Source organism: Panthera pardus, unplaced genomic scaffold (assembly GCF_024362965.1).
Source record: "Panthera pardus isolate Hobbes unplaced genomic scaffold, ASM2436296v1 HiC_scaffold_17, whole genome shotgun sequence".
Taxonomy (NCBI): Eukaryota; Metazoa; Chordata; class Mammalia; order Carnivora; family Felidae; genus Panthera; species Panthera pardus.
Genome location: NW_026526732.1, coordinates 53,185,453 through 53,199,768, shown reverse-complemented (window position 1 = coordinate 53,199,768; position 14,316 = coordinate 53,185,453). Strand labels below are relative to the sequence as shown.

The 14,316-nt window shown below is 35.1% G+C and overlaps 1 protein-coding gene and 1 pseudogene across 3 annotated transcripts in view; one reads left to right on the top strand and one right to left on the bottom strand.

Moving 5' to 3' along the window:
• CEP57L1 (centrosomal protein 57 like 1) overlaps positions 1–14,316 on the top strand; it is a 72,190-nt gene that overhangs the window by 29,528 nt on the left and 28,346 nt on the right. The gene's annotated exons all lie outside the window — the stretch shown is intronic.
• LOC109263261 (ubiquitin-40S ribosomal protein S27a-like) lies at positions 9,649–10,153 on the bottom strand (annotated as a pseudogene).

Genomic DNA, 14,316 nt, shown 5'->3' with positions numbered 1-14,316 from the left:
AAGTCTTAGTCTCAGCAATCAGACAACATAAAGAAATAAAAGACATCCAAACTGGCAAGGAAGAAGTCAAAATTTCACTCTTTGCAGATGACATGATATGCTATGTAGAAAACCCAAAAGACTCCACCTAAAAATTGCTAGAACTGATATATGAATTCAGCAACGTCACAGGATATAAAATCAATGCACAGAAATGTTGCATTTCTATACACCAACAATAAAGCAGCAGAGACAGAAATCAAGGAATCAATCCCATTTACAACTGCACCAAAAACCATGAGATACCTATGAATAAGCCTAACAAACGAGGTAAAAGATCTGGTTTCTGAAAACTATAGGACACTCATGAAAGAAATTGAAGAGGACACAAAGAAATGGAAAAACATTCCATGTTCATGTGTTGGAAAAACAAACATTATTAAAATGTCTATACTACCCAAAGCAATCTACACATTCAGTGCAATCCCTATGAAAATACCACCAGCATTATTCACAGAGCTAGAACAAACAATTCTAAAGTTTGTATGGAACCAGAGAAGACCTTAAATAGCCAAAATAATGTTGAAAAAAAAAAAAGCAAAGTGGGAGGCATCTTGATTCCAGACTTCAAGCCTGTATTACAAAGCTGTAATCATCAAAACAGTATGGTACTGGCGTAGAAACAGACACATACATCAATAGAACACAGTAGAGAGCTGAGAAATGGACCCACAACTGTATGGTCAACTAATCTTCAACAAATGGTGTTGGGAAAATTGGGCAGCTACATGCAGAAGAATGAATCTGGGCCACTGTGTTACACCACACACAAAAATAAATTCAAAATGGATGAAAGACCTAAATGGGAGACAAGAAATCATCAAAATCTTAGAGAACACAGGAAGCAACCTCTTTGACCTTGGCCATAGCATCTAGACATGTCTCCAGAGGCAAGGGAAACAAAAGTGAACGAGAACTATTGAGACTTCATCTAAATGAAAATCTTCTGCACAGTGAAGGAAACAATCAACAAAATTAAAAGGTAACTTACGGAATGAGAGAAAATATTTGCAAATGACATATCAGATAAAGGGTTAATATCCAAAATCTATAAAGAATTTGTCAATCTCAACACCCAAGAAACAAATAGCCCAGTTAATAAATGGGCAGGAGACCTGAACAGACACTTTTCCAAAGGAGACATATAGAAGGCTAACAGGCACATGAAAAGATGCTCAACATCGCTCATCATCAGGGATATACAAATCAAAACCCTGATGAGATACCACCTCACACCTGTTAGAATAGCTAAAATTAAGAACACAGGAAACAACAGATGATGGCTAGGATATGGAGAAAGGGGAACCCTCTTATCCTGTTGGTGAGAATGCACACTGGTGCAGCCACTCTGGGGAACAGTATGGAGGGTCCTCAAAAAACTAAAAATAGAACTGCCCTATGATCCAGCAATTGCACTACTAGGTATTTACCCAGAGGATACAAAAATAAAGATTTGAAGGGGCACATGCACCCCAATGTTTATAGCAGCATTAATCAACAATAGCCAAACTATGGAAAGATCCCAGATGTCCATCAGCTGATGAATGGATAAAGACATTGTGGTATGTATATATAATAGAATACTATTTAGCTATCAAAAAGAGTGAAATCTTGCCATTTGCTATGACGTAGATGAAGCTAGAGTGTATTATGCTAAGCACAATAAGTCAGAGAAAGACAAATACCATGTGGTTTCGTACATATGTGGAATTTAAGAAACCAAACAGATGAACATAAGGGAAGGGAATCAAAAATAAGATAAAAACAAGGAGGGAGACAAACTATAAGAGACTCATAAACATAGAGAACAAACTGAGGGTTGCTGGTGGGGTGTTGGGCGGAGGGATGGGCTAGATGGGTGATGGGTATTGAGGAGGGCACTTGTTATGATAACTTACTGAACCACCCAGGTGCCCCTCGATTGTATCTCCTAAGTATCTTTCATGTTTATCTCATCTACACCAGTCTTAATTCAGGCCTATATTTTTCCTTGTCTTAATTACTTCATCAACCTCTTAATTTGTGCCCCTGCCAATAATTCTTCCCCCTCCAGTATGTCTATCTCAGAGCTATCCGAATAACCTTGTGAGAATGCAAACATGATCATGTTATTTTCCTTTATATATTTCATTGGCTCCACGTTGCCTGATCCTACAAAAGATAAACTCTAGTGTGATGTAAAAAATCTTTTGTGGTTTGGCCCTTGCATACCTTTTTAGCCATCTGTTACTGCCAACATTTATTTACTTTGCTCCAGCCAGATTCACTAGGGTCTATCATGTCCGTCAATTATTTTACATTCTATCTCTACTAAGTCAGTATATCCAAATTTTGTATTCCTGTTAAGCCACTGTTTGCTTGTTTTGGTCTCTTTCACATTCTTCCTCAATGTCTGCTAAGCCTTGATTAAACAAACAACTTCTACCTCAGAGTCAGGCACTAAAAAACTGATTGGAAACTCTAAATCCATCCAATCCATTTATTTTATCGTCTTTAGTATCTTTGTTAACTTGAGCTAGTCATATTCTGTCCCTAAGGACCATCCCCTCTCCACTTAAGTATATAGAGTATCAGTATTCTCAGAGCTGAATGTTCCTGCTTTGAGTCTACCCTACCGTCACCTGTGCTGAGTGTCCCTCAATCCAGATATACTCTGTAATTCTCTCTTCATAGAATTAAAAAAAAAAAAAAATCAGTCTCCCAAATGGGGGTAAAGGAGTCTTCTGGCTCCATAAAGAGGTGAAGGGAGTTTGGGCATATAATTTACTTCTAAACTAAACTTTCATCCTGTTTCCTAGTGTTTGGCTGTATCTTAACTCTTAGAGAAGTACAGCTGATTTCTGAGCCATTTGGAGGTTCTGCAGGGTAAACTTAAAAAATCACTTTTCTTACTTGGGTTAGGAGACTGCCTCTTTTGCATTAGCTAAATCTGTTACTATTAGTACATCTGTTTTCTATTTTTCCAAAATTTTGTTATTGTCCTTGCAGTTTATATCTTTTTTAAAAAAGCATTTTAATATTATTTTAGTGTGTTTCCAAGAGGGAGCAAAAGTCAGTGTGTATGTCCACTCTGGCATATTTACCTAAACTCCTCTTTCAAAACTGTTTGGAAGTTTAAATTATTTCTGGCTTTACTTATTTTTCCACCAATCAGGAAGAGTTAGATGATCTCTCTCTTGTATTCCCATGACACTCTGTGTATGCTTTTGTTACGGAAGTGATCCCATTGAGTCATATGTTGTTTTTAACTTGTCTCCCCTACCACACATTGTTATGTAACCAATCTACAGAACTTTTTCATCTGGGAAAACTGAAACTCTAACTCCCTTTATACACCTCTCCTCAGCCACCATTCTACTTTCTGATTCTATGAGTTTGACTACTCTAGACACCTTTTAGAAGGGAATCATACATTATTTGTCTTTTTGTAGCTGGCTTTTTTCATTTAACATCTGTCCTCAATGTTTATCCATGTTTTCATATATGTCAAAATTTCTTTTTTTAAGACCAAATTATATTCCATTGTATGTGTATACATTTTGTTTAGCCATTGATGGGTATTTGGGTAGCTTCTACCTTTTGACTATTGTGAATGATGCCGGTATGAGCATGGTTGTACAGATACGTTTTCAAGAGACCCTGCTTTCAATTCTTTTGGATGTATCCAAAAGTGTGATTATCTTTTAAGATATTAAAGACATATTTCTTTTTTAAAGAAAACAGTTTCCCCTTTTATAAAAAATAGAATGTTTTTCCTTTGGAGCTTTGATGATGTTTTGTTATGTTGAGATTCAGGTTATACATTCCTGGCCAGAATACTGCTTAAGTGACATGTCTTTTTCAGAGTTTCACATTCAGAGGCACAATGTCCCCCTTAACCTCTTAGGGGTTATGTTAATTTTAATCACTCAAAGTGTTCTGTTTCTTTATTATATAGTTACTACTTTTTTTTCTTGCATCTTATAAGCAATCTGTGGAAGAGACACTTAAGACCATGCAGATATTCTAGTTCTCATCAAAATTTCTACCCTTGAATTTAGCATTAATGCTTCTTGCCTAAATCAGTCTTTACTATGATGGCTGAAAAATGATGTTTTCTTTTCAAATTTTTATTTAAATTCTAGTTAGTTAACATATAGTGTAATATTGTTTTCAGCAGTAGAATTTAGTGATTCATTACATATAACACCCAGTGCTCAACACAAGTGCCCTCCTTAATACCCATCACCCATTTAGGACATCCCCCATCCACCCCCCTCCCTTAATTCTCAGTTTGTTCTCTATTGTAAAGAATCTCTTATGGTTTATTTCCCTCTTTCTTTCTTTTTTTCCCCACCTTCCCATATATTCATCTGTTTTGTTTCTTAAATTCCACATATAAGTGAAATCATATGGTATTTGTCTTTTTCTGACAGACTATTTTGCTTAGCATGATACACTCTAGCTCCATCCATGTTGTTGCAGATGGCAAAGTTTCGTTCCTTTTGATGGCTGAGTAATATTCCATTGTATGTATATACCACATCTTTATCCATTCAAAAAATGATTTTTCAAATCCAATAAGGGCTATTTAATTTAAAGTTAATTATGAATTGTGTTAAATAGATCAATTGGAATGTCAAGTGGTCAATATATTAAATGTAAGATTTGCTGCTACTATTAAATATATATATTATACATGATAATCATTGAAGTATAATGATTAAACTGCTTCTGAAATTTTAGAATATAATAATTATAGTATTCCTATAAAGTCATTACATATTTTTAAAATTTAGATATATAGTGTACTTTTTTTTTTAAGATTTCATTTTTAAGAAATCTCTATACACAACATGGGGCTTGAACTCATAACCCCGAGATCCAGAGTTGCATGCTGTATCAACTAAGCCAGCCAGATGCCCCTATAGTGTGCTTTTCTTATTCTCAGTTTACAGATTGTTTACCAGGAACTCTACTGTCTGAATCCTCTTAGTGAACTCTATTTCATTAATGAGCAGCCAAATAATAGTCACCTTCTGCTATTGAAGAAAAACTTTGCAGTATGGAGTAGCTTTGAGAACTTTAGCTGAATGGAAAGTTATAAACTCTTTTTCCTTTTTAAAGCATAAGTCTCATTCTGTGTTTGTCTAAAACATTTAGCATCTCTTAAGTAGGTCTAAAGCTGTTACAGTTTCAAGCAATATGGCAGATATGATGTTCAGAGAAACCTCTGGTAAAGAACACGGAAATGATGTATAAAATGTTAAAACATTTATAGGTTAAAACATATATATATGGGTGAGTTGGAAGCAAAGTAAGTGGAAAATATGAGGCTGTATGCAATGAGCAAGCCCAGTTCCATGGGGATAAAGGAGCTCTAGAACCCATTTTATCCTTGAGGTCACCTTCTGATCCCTCATGGCCCAACACCTGGGCATTAAGGAGGTGTTTCTGCTTGCATGGGGCAGGAGATAAGTTCTTATGGGCATGCTCAGAGGTAAGTCTGGACACTGCAGTGTAAAGCTGGGATCCCCAAAGGATAAAACTTTGTTAATGACGGGAAAATAACCGCCTTTCAGAATGACACCATTGGGGGACCTGGGTAGCTCAGTCGGTTAAACATCCGACCCTTGATCTCTGCTCAACTCTTGATCTCAGGGTTGTGTGAGTTCAAGCCCTGCATTGGTCTCCGCACTGGGCGTGAAGCCTACTTAAAACAAAAACAAAACAGAATGACACTGTTTGTTTCATCCTTGGCTGTGAATGGAGTGGACAAAAAGAATCTCTCCTCATCACAGTTCTACTCCGATGTGGGTTTGGAGTTGGAATTCACACTGGCAAAAACAAATCTCAATATAAAAGTTCAGTTTAATGGTGCCTTGGGTTTGGGTGCCCTAAGATGGAAATCTTCTCTGAAGAAAAGTGCTTTAAATACTGGCTTTGAAGTATCCCCATAGTTAAAGTTCTAAGCATATACCTTTAGAACGTATTCTTGGGATGAACACATGTGGTAGGGAGAGGAAGGAAGCTCTTTTAGGCAGAGAAGTCAAGCTTCATTGAAGACCCAACAAAGGTTTCACTGATACTACAGGAAGCTCTGGAGATGGGGTGATCCTTCAGAGTTCACTTGAGTTAGGACAAGAGGGTCAGGCCTTTTTGGATGAGCAGCCCTCATTGGATGTGGGCTGCTCCTGGAAGGAGCCTTGACCTTAGGTGAGACAGTATTCTTTAGACAAAGCAACCCCAAAGAGGGCCAATAGCCAAGAGCCACTTTCTGGCAGGATTCCCAGCAGCTGTGGAAAAAGTTCACATTCCTGAAAGGGAATCCAGGTAGTTCATCATAATGTCTACCACAGTGAGCAAAGAAAACTTATAGGTGAACATAGCAAACACTGACTTTATAAATCAAAATAATATTGTCTATTTTGTGTGGTTAAAATAAAAATAGAGCTAAAAATTTCAGAATCATAGTATTTGGAGGGGAGTGATTGGAATTAATGCCTTCTAAGATCTGTTACATGGTAGAATACTATACAGCAGGGAAAAATGAATGCCATACAGCTTCATGTTCCAACATAAACAGCAAGATTCTTTGAATGGAAAAAGTGTGATATCATTTATGTAAAGTTTAAAAACCATCAACACCAAACAATATATTGTATATTAAGGATACATACAAATATGATAAAACTTAACAGGTATTAGAATGAGTAACACAAAATTCAAAGCAAGAATTAGAGAAGACACACAGAGGGCTTCCATAGCACTGTAGCACTATTTCTTAATCTAGGTGTGGATACACAGAAATTTTTTTTATTATAATTCCTTTAACTATACATATATGTATTATATATGTAGTAAATTATTTTTTAAAAAACTCTATTAAAGTAGAGTTTAAGGTATTTAGAAGGGAGAAATCTGCTGGTTTTGGTGACCAAAGTATGCTAAAGTTATCTCCTAGGTTAGTATTCAGTTGTGCTAATCTGGATCCAGTCAAGTCTACTGAGAATTAATCAGAAATGAATGATCAGTTATATGATTGAGTCATCTCCATTTGATTTATCAAATTTGCCCTCAAACAGGGGATGGGATTGCTCTTTTACAGGCCTTTCAGATCTAGTAAATGATGAAATTTGAAGTTTGAAAATGATTCTAAATTCTGCAGTAAGTTTTTGTTAGATGAATTCAATATATAATAGTTATCACAGTAAATATTCAATGCAACATCTACATCAATAAATATAGAAGCTCTACTTTTTTCTCTTAAAATCTGCCTTATCCATAAAAATCAGAGAAAGCAGCTTTGAATTCAACAGGAAGATAGTGAGCTCTGTTTCTCTGGAGACATACAGTCGAGCTTAAATGACCTGTTAAAAATAGTGTGAGAATAAGTTTGTATTGAAAGAAAGGGTTAGAATAGATAGCCTCTAAGATGCTTTTAGACTTTACTAAGATTACATACTTTTATGTTTGATTCAGTGTTTCTTACTTCCCATTTCTCTTCAGGAGGCGTTTTCCTGATGACTCTCCATTAGGGTAGTCTTTGTTTAATAAATGTAAATCAGAGTTCTTAAGAGAGAATATTTTTCTCTAGTGTCATGGATTTTTGAGTGCAGGAAACTTGAGCTGTGTAACTTTAAGCAAATTAATTAGTGTCTCTGGACTTTGGCTCATACATCTATAAAATGAGAAGATTGCAGCTGATATAAGTTTTAAATGGATATGTGAAATTTTCCTATCAATTCTAGAACTCCCAAATATTTATGACTTATACAGACTTATAGTACCATGGACTTCTCCATATATTCTCAAACATTTTGAATATAGTCACTACTGTTTTCAGAAAACTAAAAAACTGAAATAGCCTTTGTTACCTCTTAATACTTTTCAGAGGAAAATACAAGATAATGTTTTTTTAAATAACAGACTCTATTTCACTGTGTTCTGAAATTGATTGTAACTTAACCTTCAGATTAGTTATTTTGAATATCCCTGCAACGCAAATGTCTCATATTTTTTTAAATTTTACAACGCTATAATTTTTGAATGACACTTTAATTCTTAAGTCTATAGCAGTATTCTTGCACTTTTAATAGAAACTATTAAGGGAATATTTTACAGTATATTAGGTAAAAATGCTAATATTTGGGTCAAAAACTAATAAAATTACATATAAATTAAATATGGGTCAAAAGCATAATTTTAGTTTTATTCTCCCATTTGATTATGCTGGGAAATTTTTAATTATTTTAAATTATTGCATACAGGATAGTCCATTAATAACTTCCCATTCAATTTATTAAGGTTAAGAAGTTACTAAAGGTCAGTTATAGAGGAAAATAAATCAAGGCAGAATTACATAATTGTTTCACATCTTATCAAGCAGGAAACTCTAAATTGCGAATAACTTTATTACATCCTCTAAATTGCATAAACCTTAGGCTTCTGTTATTATGTCCTTGTCACTATTCTTAATGTTTCACTCTGCAACAAAATTATGAGTTGCAGTCAGTGTATTAGCTTTAATAGAGCTTTCAAGACAAATACCACAGGCTGGGTGGCTTAAATAAAGAAATTTATTTCTCACAGTTCTGGATGCCACAAGTCCAAGATCAAGATGTCAGCAGATTTGGTTTCTTCTGAGGCCTCTTTCCTTGACTTGCAGATGGTTGTCTTCCCACATGCCTTCACTTGGTCTTTCCTCTGTGTGCACACATCCCTGATACATCTATTTGTGTATCTAAATTTCCTCTTTTTATAAGGACACCGGTTAAATTGGATTAGAACCCATCCTAACGGTTTTATTTTAACTGAGTCACCTTTTTAAATGCCCTACTCTAAATATAGTCACATTCTAAAATACTGAAGGTTAGAGATTTAACATATGAATTTGGGGGGTACAGTCAATGAAATTGTATATGGTTTTCTTACCTGCCATAGAAGTTTTCAAGAATGAAAATTATTGATTCTGTGCAAGTGGTTTGCATGCTCTGTATAGTTGTTTGTTTGCACTGTGACTTATGGCAGGTTAACTCAGGATGAATGATAGGACGCACTTTATGAGTGCTCTGTGATTTTAAGTCAGGTAATTGAAGTTCTCTTCAAAAAGACATCGTAATTTGAATCGAATTTGTATGTCTTTTGCTCATTTATCTTCCTCTAGTTGCCCTTTTAGTATGGGGCCCTTGGAACGATCTTTAGTTCTTACATTATACCATCAGTGGTCTCTTCCTCTTCAAAATCAATTGACTTTTTTTTTTAATCCAAACTACTTTCTCCTTCTTGAAACAATCTCTTCTTTGTTGTTGTTGTTGTCGTTGTTGTTGTTGTTGTTAGTTCATGTCTTTTATTAACCCATATACAATTACTTGTCTTCCAGGGGTAACTGGGTGGTTCAGTCAGTTAAGCATCCGACTTTGGCTCAGGTTGTGATCTTGTGGTCTGTGAGTTCAAGCCCTGTGTCAGGCTGTGTGCTGACAGCCCGGAGCCTGAGCCTGCTTTGGATTCTGTGTCTCCATCTCTATCTGCTCCTCCCTCGCTCACACTCTCTCTCTCTCTCTCTCTCTCTCTCTCTCTCTCTCTCTCTCTCAAAAATAAACATTAAAGTAAAATAAAACAAAAAAACAATTACTTGTCTTCTGGTTTGTTGAAGCAACAGTGTAACAACATTTGCCACAATAATGTCTGTCAAAAGTGACTAGTCATAAAAGTGTCTAGTCATTAAAACTCCAGCATCACATTCATCTGAAGGGCATTCCCGACAAAGGTGACTGATTTTGCCATTCTCATCCACCTTATAGTATTTCAGGATGGCCAGTTTAACCTTTCTCTTATGCTTATTCTTCTTGGGCATGGTGTAAGAGACTTCTTCCTCTTCTTAGCACCACCACAGAGTCCCAACACAAGATGGGGAGTGGACTCCTTTTGAATGTTGTAGTCAAAGTACATCCATCTTCCAGTTGCTTGCCAGCAAAGATCGGTCTCTGCTGATCAGGAAGAGTTCCTTATCCTGAATCTTGGTCTTCACATTTTCTATTGTATTTGAAGGTTCAACCTCAAGAGTGATGGTCTTCCCCATAAGAGTTTTCACGAAAATCAGCCTCTTGGCAGTGGCTCCACCACAGATGGTGGATCAGAAGGTCCTCTCTTTGTTTTGACATCATAGTTTTCTGGTTCTTTTCCTTCATAGGTTTCTCTTTCTTTTGTTTTCCTTATCTGAAATCTTTTGTATTCAGACTCTTCCTTTAGGTGACTTCTATTCTATGGTTTTATATACCATCCATATGCTGACAATTTCATTGTTTATATTTCTGTACTAGAACTCTCCTCCAAGCTTTAGACTCTTCTATCAAACTACCTATTTCTTATCTTAACTTGGATGTCTCACAGTTAGAATAGTGTTTGACACATATCGGTACTATATGAGTATTAGCCATTATCTTTGTTTTCTTTTTAATAAATGGCACTATCATCTATCCAGTTATTTAAGCTAGAAACCTTGATTTCTCCCTTTTCTTCTCCTCTTAATCCAGTTCATCACTTGTGTCTTCAGGATACATCTTGCTTGTATACACTCTCTTCATCTCCATTTTCACCACCCTAATCCAAACATAGCATCATCTCTTACCTGGCTAACTGCAAATATCCCCAAACTATAGGCTGTTTAACATAGTGATTAAGAACCCAGGCTTTGGAATTGAACTGGCTAGGTTTAAATCCTGGCTCCTCCACTTAGAAGTTGTATGAACTTAGGTGACCTCTATTTCTTTATTTCTTCTTAGTGCCTCTATTTCTTTATTTATAAAAAAATAGTAATAATAACAACAACAACAACAATAATCCTTACCTCATAGGATTGTTACAAGGATTAGATGAGATACTGCATGTACAGGGCTTAGAATCACAGCTAAAAATTCAATATAAGTTGGCCATTCTCAGATTTGCACAGGAGCAAGAGTGGTCTTTATTCAAATTGCTAACTTCTAACATTTTAAAAAATAAAGTCTTTCAGTTATATAAAAAGATTTACTAAATCATATAACAAATACCTGTATACCCCTCTGTAATCACCTGTCTTTTTGCATCCTCACCCACTTAACTACCATCCTGAGTTTGGTATTTATTATCTCATACTTGTCTTTATACTTTTGATGCATATGAATATATCTCTAAACAATGTATAATATTTTTTTACATGTCTGATAACATACTGAACATATTCTTTGCATCTCCCTTTTTTTCTTCAACATGTTTTTAAGATTTGTCCACGAGGGTACATGTTGCTGTTTCATTCATTCTTTTTTACTGCTGCATAGTAGTCCAATGAATAACTTTTGTCCCTTTCTTACTGGTATGTTATCTTTAAAGATTTAATTTGTGGGGGCTTTATATCTTATTTTGTTAATAATTTATTAGCTATGTGCATGTAGGTACCCTCTCTCAGGCTATGGCTTTTCTTTTTACCTTTGTAATGGCATCTTGTGATGTATATTTTTTATGTTAAAATAATCAGTCTTCTAACTTACAGTTAGGGGTTTTATGTCATGTTTTCAAAAGCCTTCAAAGCCCAAAGTTGTTAAAGACATTCTCCTATATGCTCTCCCAGACATATTTCTATGTACATTTTGGTTTTTAACACATAGGATTTAACTTTTGATACAGTTTTGAAATAAGGATCCAGTTGTTTTTAAATTTCGAGAATCAGTTTTTCTCTCACCAATTATGAATAGCCTAACTATTCTCCACTGATAAGAAGTTCCCTTTTTGTCATATATCAAGTTATTATACAGGGTTTGGTCTGTTTCTGAGCTGTGTTCTTTTAGTCTGTTAATCGCTCCTGACTGTTTCACTGACTTAATTATTTTAGTTTCATGGTAAGTCTTGATAACTGACAGGACAAGTTTCTTCATCTTATTGTTCTTCAAAAATCTTTTGTCGATTCTAGGCCTTTTACCTATTTTCTTGCCTTTAAAAGAGCTTTGAAATGTAAAAAATGATATTTCCTTGTTTTCTTTTAAAATAAATGTTTGTTTACCTTTACCACATGAGACACACTCTGTTTCCTACTAGATTTAATTCTGTTCCATTCCATTGTACTTCATCTGAAATATGTTTTCTTTTAAAATAAATATGGCTACCATTTATCAAATACATATTTTGCTCACAGAAAGTGCATACTTGCAGACATAAATTCTAAGTGCTTTATATACATTATCATATTTTGTCTATAGCATCCCTATGAGATACTACCATCCTAATTATGTAGAGAAGGAAATTGAGACCCAGAAAAGTTTAAAAGTTTTTCTAAAAGTCAGAAAAATGGTAAGTTGGAGATCAGAATTTGAACTGAGTTCAAACTCCAAAGGTTACTTTGGTATCTGGATACAACTGGTTTTCTTTCATTATTGTTAAGGTTTATTGTTTATTAGCTACATTTTTCTCTAAATTGATGGTTTATAACCACTTGACATTCTTCTGTTATGATGCTAGTATTTTTCTTCTGATTTATAAAAGCTTTTTCTGTATCAATGATATTCCCCTTTGTCCTTCATTGCATATTTTTTTTTTCTGCGTTCTTTTGCCTTTTGGTTTTGTGCATAATTTTTATATGGTATAGTTGAATTTTAATGTAGCCTTTGTATCTTTTATTTTTACCATAGTTCTAAACATAAAACATCTTACCATTTCTATGATTGTTTTAATTATTCAGATTTTTAAAATAATTTTTAAAGTTTTTTAAAAAATTGACTCTGTAACATACCTGAAATTTGTATTGATATATGGAATGAGATAAAGGTTTAATTGGATTTTTTTCCTAAAATTTTTCTAACACTGAATGAACAACAAATGCATCGTTTGTTGAATCCAGTGGAAGTATTTATGTTAAATTCTTGTATGTACTGGTTTCCGTTGACCAGTTGGTTTTTATATCATTGTCTTAACATTTTAGTTGTATACTATAAATAATAGATTGTAGTATCTATTAGGGCATCTATAAGGCAAGTTCTTTAATCAAAGTTATCCAACTCAATTGTTATAGTACTTTTTAAAATGCTATATATTAAAAAATAAAATAGACTTAGTCCAACCTTTTATTGAGTTTGCTCTTAAGGTAAGTTAACCTAGGTGCATTCACAAAAAAAACCAGGTAAATGATACAGCTGCTGATATTTTTCTTTAAGGAAAAACCTAAACCTGAAAGAATTAGCAGTATAGGAAACAGAGAGTATCCCATTCCAAGAACCCATTGAAGTATCTCTGGCCGTCTCCTAATGCTGTCTCCCTAACAATCGTATGGGATTATGCAGAGGTGATGGCACAGTCAGCCACTAGCTGGAATAGACATTGGTTGTTAAAAAGGACCGTTTTGGAACAATTGCTTCCCTCAAGAACAAGTAAAACTACTTTTCAGTACAGTATTTGTGTCTAGCACAGTTTTTTGGAGGGGAGGTGGGGGTGTTTCTGTATGCAGTGGCTCCTTAGTTGCAGCTCATGAAGGTGTCTTAACTGTATTTACCATAGAGAAAATGGATAATTTTCCTGGTTGTTTGTAAGCTGTCAGGAATAGTTCCAGGCACAACTTGAGTTTCCTTATGCTTTACCACGCTCTTGATGCAAATGAGGTCCACATTTCACACCCTTTTGCCCTCGCTTGCAGATCCTCTAAAATGCTCTACAGGATTTTCTGAGGTCTTTTCAATTACCTACAGCGATGCTCCATACCAGATATGTCAGAATCCTTGGAGTTCAGGGCTTAGGCACCTCTCTGTATTCTCAGAAATTTTTACTCTAGAAATTTCTGTCATATATACCCATGAATATATCCCTTCCTGGTGCGCTCTCTCTCTCTCTCTCTCTCTCTCTAGCTGAACAAGACTACCAGTGCACCAGAGCCCTCAAAATGCCAAAACTGTGAGTGATCTCTAGCAACTTCCCTCTTCATTGGAATATAACATCCCATACAAAGCAGGACAGCTAATGTCCCAATCTTTTGTACAGATATTGGTGAAATGTTTCTCAGTTTTTACTTAACAACCCTCTCCATTCCCAACACCCATGCTTGAGTCCATGAGACTGGGTCAGAGATGAATTAGAATGTTTACCACTGTACTTTACTCAGAATTACTCCTCTCTTCCTCCATCAAGTTAGGCTTTGACTTTGGATCAAGCTTTCTGTATTTCTTTCATCTTGCCTCAGAGTGAGTTTTTCTCCTAGAATGTCACAGTTCTTTGTGTAAAGAAACTTCTAGTGGGTTTATGCACTTGTTTATAAAGCAGGACTAGATTGTACAGGTT